The following is an 8653-nucleotide window of genomic DNA, read 5'->3' on the forward strand; positions in this document are numbered from 1 at the left end:
TAAGAGTTTGTCCAGGCTTGTCATTTGCTACAAAAAGGATTGGGCCATCTTGTTGCACCTTATTTACTTTTATTACTTGATACTCGTTGCAAATTACCTTATCACAAAACTATCTGTTACCGATAATCTTAGTGCTTCCAGAGAATACCTTACTGAAAACTGCTTATCATTTCCTTCTGCTCCTCTTTGGGTTTGACACTCTTACTTATCTAAAAGCTACAATTGATCCCCTACACTTGTGGGTCATCAGACCCAAATTAGGATCCGGAGTTTGAGAAATCTCCGGATTTAGTAGTTCGGGCTCCGGGTTGTCAGCTGATTTTTTGGGCTTGTCGTCCGATTCTATGTTCGGAGGACAGGACCTATCTTTCTGCAGATAGGTGTCCGGCTCTTCAAGTTCGGAGATCCGAACATAGTTTGTCCTTAATATAGAGGAAGAGTTGTCGTCTCGCTCCTCTACTACCGTTATTTGATGGGTGATCAGTGGAGTTTTAATTTCTCTCTGGTCGGGTTTAAGCCCAATCCGATCATAGTCCGTGGCGACCCCCAGGGCGGCGGTGCGATCTAGGAGCTCGTTTAAAGACGACAACTACGCCGGATCCACATGTTTGGAGTACTTAGAGTCAACCCGAAGAGGATTTTTGATGACCCGAGAAGTCATCGTCGGCTTAATGGCCAAACGGGCATTCGTAATGAAGCCGCCCAGCCGGAGGGTTTGGCCTAGGGCCAGTGCTCCTCCGGAGGTGATGTTGTCCTTGAGAACAAGGCGATCCATCGATCCTATATTTTGACGTCATAGTGGAACTCTCAATGAAAGCACCAATGTTGGTGTCAAATCTGGTGGATCTCGAGTAGGGGGTCCCGAACTGTGCGTCTAGGATCGATGGTGTCATGGGTTTGTCACGGCAGATGTCCTTGTGAAAGGACTTAGTCGTGGAGCCATCTCTATGGGTTAGCTTAAAGGGGTTAAACCGGACAAGGGGACACGGGGATTTTATACTAGTTCGGCCCCTTTGATGAAGGTAAAAGCCTACGTCTAGTTTGTGATTGGTATTGCTAGGGTTTCGATGACCTGGGAGCGAATCCGCTTTGACTGGCCCTCGAGTTGTTGTTTCCTGTCCTCAAACCGTGGTCGGGTCGTCCCTTTATATACACAGGTTGACGCCCGCTGGTTTACAGAGTCCCAAAGCCGGATTATAGACGTGTCCGTTTCGGCCTCTATACTTCCTATCTTACAATGCAAGTTACATAATAAGGTCAGTTTACATCTATAGGCCTCAACTCGCCTTTGGGCCTTGGGCCTTCATAAAGCGCCATCATTCTTATGTCTTCATGGGCTTCTAATCTTCATAAAGTTAACCCGGCTACTCCTGGCCAGTTTACGTCCAGTAGTAATATCCCCAACATTAGGCCCTAGATTGGTTTGAACTTGTTCATGTCAATCTTCAACACTTAGAAAAATTCCTCCGTTTGCACCTTTGCCTTGATCTTGTAAACCGCCGTGACGTCATACTCCAGGATCATGATAAACTGTCCTGACGTCATCTATCTATTGAAGCTGAGGATTACCTTCATTAATACTATCCAGTCATCGAGGTGACACCATTATTAACTATCCATTTTTGAGCTCCTCGATTCCCGCACTTGTCGCTTTATCGCTTCGCCTTATAAATAGGGCCATGGGTCCTTATCATTTTTCCCCTTCGTCTCCTTCGCTTCTTCTTCCTCCTCACGACACCTCTGCCTCTGAGCGTTGCCACCGTCACCGAGCTTCTCCTCTGCTTCGACAAAGGCCGCTGCATCAACCTGACCGTTATCAGAGAGCTGTGGCGTTCCTCCGTTGCTTCATCAGTCGCTGTAAGTCCTTTCCTTTCCCCCCTTGTAGATCTGTCTAGGGTTTCCTTGTTCTTCGCAGTTCACTGAAGTTCATCGGGGCTCCGGTGCTGCTCTTCCCTATTCCTCCTTAGTCTATGGATAGCAACTTCACACTTGATGTATCCCATTTAATGGCTTATCTTCTGTTACCACCACAAACCCTTATGCACAAAAAACTGATCTGGTCCTTTGTGAACTGCTTCGGGACCAACCTTTTTTAGGTCTAAATCTTTTTGTTTTTCCTGTCTTACGGTAGATCTAAAATTTTCAAGTAATCTTGTGAAACCTGTTTTTCCTTACTTGCCTTAGATCTGTACCTTCCGCATCACACAATCGGTTTACCTTTATAGAAAGCAAGCTATCACATACCATTAGTCCCCTTGTAAACCGGCAAACCCTTTTTACCTCCATTGTTATACTCCGGTTTAACAACATGTGCATACCTTTGTTCTGATATTGTCTTGCCATTCATTATTGTATCAGTCTCCGGTTTACGCAATTTCACACATCTGTATACGTTTATTCCGTTGCATCTTGCGCTCCACCATGAATGACTTGTAAACCGACATTTCTTTTTCAGCTTTTCGTTTCACAATGGCCAAACAGTTTGCTGCTTGCAACTGGGCTCCTTCCCGGATCACTGAAGAACAATTGAACGGAATGGTCAGTATCGGCACCTTGCCGAAGAAAACAGAAATCCGGTGGTGAGTTCCAAGAACAGAGAATCCTCCTACCCCGAGGCAGGGTGAGGTAGTGATCTTTGTCGACCACATAGGCCGTGGTTTCAAACCGCCTGGGTCGAAGTTTTTCCTGGACGTTCTTGCCAGTTTCCATCTCCATCCTCAAGATATCGGACCCAACTCGGTGTCCAATATATGCAACTTCCAAGTCTTCTGTGAAGTATACTTACAAGAACAACCCATTGATGAGCTATTCCGGGACTTTTTTCATCTGAACCGGCATACAGAGTTTGTAAATGATCCCAATACTGAACTTGGTGGTGTCTCTATTCAGAAGCAGAAGGAAGTTGAATTCCCTCATGCCAAACTACACAGTCACCCTAAGGAATGGAACCAGACTTGGTTCTACTGCAGAGATACCTCTCCTGAAGATGAGAATCCTCTTCCAGGCTATCGTGATCACCGGGTTTCCAACACTCATCCAATGCCGCAACATTTAAGTTCTGCAGAACGGGCCAAATATGCCCCTCAACTCGCCAAGCTCCGGGCCTTTATGGCCAACGGTTTAACAGGCGTTGATTTCGTGCGCTGCTGGATATCTTGGAGCGTCTTACCACTAAGCCGCCGCCCTAGTTTAATGTGTGAGTATACCGGTGAAGTTGAAGACCCCCAACGCCATATCAACATTCAGATAACTGATGAAGAGGTCACTGAAGGCGTTAAGAAAATTTTGAATGAATCGGAATCAGTCTGTCACCAAACCATCTTGAACCCCTTCTATACTCAAAATAAACCGCCTGCTGTAAGCACTATGCTTCCTTTTTATCTTCGATATCTTTTTAAATTGTTCAATCTTGTGAACTTTCATCTATTTGTGTATAAACAGGGTGATGATCCCTTCTGGAAGCGGAAATCCACAGATAAAGCGGCAAAGCCATCCCGTCCCAAAACCAAAGCCGTCAAGCGTACCTCAAAGCGGAAAATGGCTGACCGGATCAGCATGGAACTTGATGAAGATGCAGATGATCCGGAAGTTGAGGTAGAACTTGACTCACTTGGCTCCCTTTTCATGCACCTCATTAACAATGATTTTTATCAGGAGGACATAGAAGGCAGCCAGGCTAACGATGTAGAGGTAATTACCCTTTCCTCCGGTTCAGACCCTATGCCAACATAAAAAACCCGTCAAGCAGTCCGGAAGGTAAGCTTTTCTCATCCTCTTGCTTACTTGGATCCAACATTTATTTTGAAGATGCAGCGGCATGAAGCTCGCCGGACAACCCGGCATAGTGGCCAACAGGTTACTTCGGCCGGTTTACCTGATGCCCCGGTTCGGAAGCGCCGGTCTGAGGTCTCTCCCACTTCTAACAATTCTTATCCCAAGGCAGGTTATTTCAGACAACCTCTTAATCCGTCTAATTCAAATTATCAGGTGACACCTCCCTCATCTTCTGGCGAGTCAACAACAACCCAACTCCCTCCTCTTAAAATTGTAGTTGGGTAAGCATTCAAACCCTTTCTTCAAATGTGTTGCAAATCTTGAATAAGATGCTAAACCTCTTTTAATTTTGTTCGCAGAGCCAAAGCCAGACCCAGCAAGAAAGCTCGGGTCAACAATCCTTTAGAAGACCAGGCAGTTTTTCAAGAAGAGCAAATAGGTGAACCGGACCAAACTCGTGAGCCGAAGGGCCCTCATCCTGAAGCTACCTTTGATGAACCACCCCTTCAAGACCGGAACATTAATGAACATCCAGAAGCTGATCCTATTGTGCCTGACACTGAACCGGCAGCTCCAAACCGGGCTAGTCCGGTGAGAGGTACTGATACTCCGTCATCACCCGCAAAAACCACTGAAGGCGAAGGAGATGATGTTATCATTACTGGCATGGGCCACAGCTCTCCTGGCCATCCCGTAATCTTGGCCCAACATAGTGCCAAAGAAGAGCATGCTGCTAGGGAGTAGGGTAAATGGAACACTGACTTATCAAGCTATGCCCATCTCAGTGCTGAAGAACTTCACTCCGGTTTCTTAAACCGTTTGCACTCAAACCGTGACTATGAAGCCGGTTTGGTGAACTTGATGAAGGAACGTATGAGGTATTTTCATCTCCTTTTATTTCTTGATTCCAAAGTTGAAACGCTAGCCCAAGTAGCCCCCAAGGGCCATTTTTATGATGTTAATCTTAAACCGGGTCTTTGTAATACTTTAATGCTCTCCTGCTGACCCTCAAAATGTCAGGTCTTTAGTGAAAACCGAAACCGATACTTTACCAATGTAAATATATAGCTTTCCTCAGTGTAGCCCCCAAAGGCCGGTTTAGCTTTACAAGGTAATCTGGGTCTTGAAATCCATGCGTCCGTTTTGAACAGATGTACATTAGCCCCTAAGTGTCAAGGATAATGCTTGCATTGTTCTGGAGACTTATAAAAGATGTATTAACAATAGAGCAAATAGGCATTAGCCCCCAAGTATGAAGTGCATAACTTGTTATACGCTTAGTACTTAGAAGAAACATATCCTGTTGTTGACATATCGTTGTTGTGATAGGCCGAGCTAAGCAATAGAGATGCCTGAACCGCCGATTTGCAAGAGAACGTGAAGTCCCAACAAGCAGAAGCTGTGAAAGCCAAAGAGGAGCTGACCAAAGCCCTGACAGCGATGGAAAAACTGAAGGAGTTTTTTAACAAGGAACGTGATGACTAGGAAACCGAGAAGGCCGGTTTAACCAAAAAAGCTGAGGATGCGGGAAGCAACCCTGAAGCCAGTTGTAGATGAACTAACTGGTTTGAAGCGGCAAATCAATGATATGACATCCGCTGTATTTGGTAAGCATCTCCTTATGTTGTTTGTCTAACTCATGAGACTTTGGTGTTTTACCGGTTTGATATTAAACCATGACAGGCACTCGCATTGCTCATCTGAGTGCCAATATAAGGATGAAGCTTAAAGCGGCTTATACCTTAATAGAACAGCTTTACTCTGGATCCCAGTGTGCTATATGCACTACGGCCTACAATAAACCGGCGCCATCATTGATAAACGAAACTCTTGAGAAGATGGCCATGTTACCAGCCCGGATTACCGAACTGAAGAAGGCAGCCGCTAGGGCACGGGCGCTGACCGCACTAATCCGGGCCAAAGCATGGATTCCAGATCTGGAAGCGGATGACATCATTAAAGGATATCCAGGTGTGAAGGAGGACGGTTCAAACTTTGACAATGATGATCTCCGAAGGCTGACAAAGGAGATGTGGCCAATAGCCAGCAAACTAGCAAAAGACACAGACTTATCTCATTTCCAGCCGGCTTACGAAACTGAAGGGAAGAGACAGCCTGCCGAAATCCATGAAGTCGAAGAACTTGTGCCTCCAATCCGTAAGCATACTTATGCTCCTGACATTAACCCCTCCAGCCTTATCCATGAAGAAGCCGTGTTTCAAGCTTTAATCGGAATCGATTGGTCAACGGTTGATTTCCAGCGTCTGGGGAGGGATGAAGAAGAAGTGATTGCACCAAGTGACCCTCAACCGTCAAACCGTCCAGATGAAGCATCTTAAACCGGCAGCCGGTTTACCAGCTATTGTGCGCCAATGCTTAAAAACAATTATTCCATCGGAGCTTGTTTTGAAGCTTCTTGCAATAGAATAAAAAAACTCCTTTATCTGTCATGCCATCGAGCATGTTTTGTGGTGCGTTTGATATTGTGAAAACTTGCTCCACTGTTTGGGATCTATTTATGCATAGCCCATGATGATTTGTGTCCCTGGATATAAGAACTTGAAAGTATCCTAGTGGTTTACCACTCGACGGGTCATGATGCCCAAAAATATACAATACTTAGATGGATAATCAAAGTTTGTATAAAAAATAATATCTGCAACCTACCTCGTTGGCTGACCAACTGCTTGTATGGTAAAGGTGTAAACACCAATCCGGAGTATCGATGACTCCGTCCTTAATTTGTCGGATTATGATAATAAACCGTGCCGAGATGTAATAAACACCGGGTTGTCCTTATAACGCTGGCGGCTTGTTAGTCAAAACCAGACCAGGTTAATGAACGCTGGATTATAACTGATCAAAGACTGACAACTTGTAGTTGAAAGCTAAGTCGGGTCAAGGACGCCGGTTTGACAGAAGATATTATGAACCTAAACAAAGGCGAAAAACTTGGCAAATAGAACTCAAAAAGAACTTGCGAGGCTTTTTATGAGCTGCCAGGCTCCAAATCAAGGCTTTTCATGGGCTGCCAGGCCACTGAGTTAAACCATTTAACAAAGCCTTTTAAGATGGGCCTCCAATTAACCAATCATCGGTTTAACTTTGACAAGTTTAGGGTCTGTATAAGATTGACTTGTCAAACGTTCGGCGGGTCATACCAGGATTACCTAGACAGGAGTGGCTTACTTGATGAAGGTAGGTTAACCCGGGGTTTTAGGTGAATACACCAGGCTTCCAAGCCGTGGCTTGATAGCCTATTACAAGGGTTCAAAACTCATTGTTCTTTGAGAAGCAAAGAGCCCCCGGGTAATATGTGAGCTGTGCTCGGTGGTTACCTATGTTTGAGTTGTGCTTAATGCAACAAATTCTCTTTGGCTCCACATAATTCCCTATTGGCTTAACGCATATCAAGAGGTGTATCTATGGTGTGATAACAACCAAGCCCCCTAGTGATATCCCTTTGTGGTGTTAAACCGATCAAGAGGTGTAGCTATGGTGTGATAACAGCCAAGCCCCCTAGTGATATCCCTTTGTGGTTTCACACGGATCAAGAGGTGTAGCTATGGTTCAGATATGACCAAGCCCCCTAGTGATTATCTTTATATCCATGCGGCTGCAGAGACCAGTTTAACAAAACTCCGCTTTGCCAGTAGAAACTCTTGTAAGCACACACATGATGTAAAAAGAATAGAGACCCCGCTTTATTCGAGGCTCCGGTTTATTATATAGTATAGACATTGTCATAAATATGTACATATGAAGAGCCTTGGCTCAAGTATAATAAGGCCGAAGAAGAGCTATATTCCACGGCCGCTTGGTCTCCTCCTCCGATTTACGTGAGTCTTTGTGCTCTCGAACATCAATGAGGTAGTATGATGTGTTGTGTAGATTCTTGCTGACCACAAAAGGTCCTTCCCAAGGTGGGGATAAATTGTGCATATCAGTCTGATCCTGGATGAGACGGAGCACCAGATCGCCCTCTTGAAAAGTTCTGGTTTTAACCCGGCGGCTGTGATAACGTCAGAGATCTCGTTGATAAATTGCCGAAAGTGCTGCTGCAAGATCACGCTCCTCATCTAACAGGTCCAGAGAATCCTGACGTGCCTTCTCATTATCAGCTTCAACATAAGTTGTCACACGGGGTGAGTTGTGACGGATGTCACTAGGAAGAACTGCCTCCGCTCCATAAGCCATGAAGAAAGGTGTGTAACCCGTAGATCTGTTGGGTGTGGTGTTGATGCTCCATAACACAGAAGGTAACTCCTCAACCCAACAACCCAGTGTCCATTTCAAAGGAACCATAAGCTGGGGTTTGATACCACGCAAAATTTCTTGATTTTCCCTCTACGCTTGACCATTAGATTGGGGGTGAGCCACCGATGCTATATCAAGCTGGATGTGCTCACGTTGGCAAAATCCTCCATCTCTCCCTTTGACAGATTAGTACCATTATCAGTTATAATACTGTGTGGAAAGCCAAACCGGAATATCACCTTTTTGATGAATTGAACCGCTGTGGCCGCATCACACTTATTGACTGGCTCTGCTTCCACCCATTTGGTGAATTTGTCAACTGCCACTAACAAGTGGGTCTTTTTGTCCTTGGATCGCTTGAAGGGTCCAACCATATCCAGCCCCAAGTCGCAAACGGCCAAGTTATTGGAATCATCCTCAACTCCTGAGCCAGAATATGAGCACGACGTGCAAATTTTTGACAACTGTCACATATTTTAACTAAATCCTCCGCATCAGCGTGAGCTGTTAACCAGTAAAAACCGTGGCAAAAAGCTTTAGCAACCAAAGACTTTGAACCGGCGTGGTGACCACAATCCCCTTCATGGATTTCTCGCAAAATCTCACAACCCTCTTGCGGAGA

The sequence above is a fragment of the Triticum urartu genome, chromosome 1 (genome assembly GCF_003073215.2).
Source record: "Triticum urartu cultivar G1812 chromosome 1, Tu2.1, whole genome shotgun sequence".
Taxonomy (NCBI): Eukaryota; Viridiplantae; Streptophyta; class Magnoliopsida; order Poales; family Poaceae; genus Triticum; species Triticum urartu.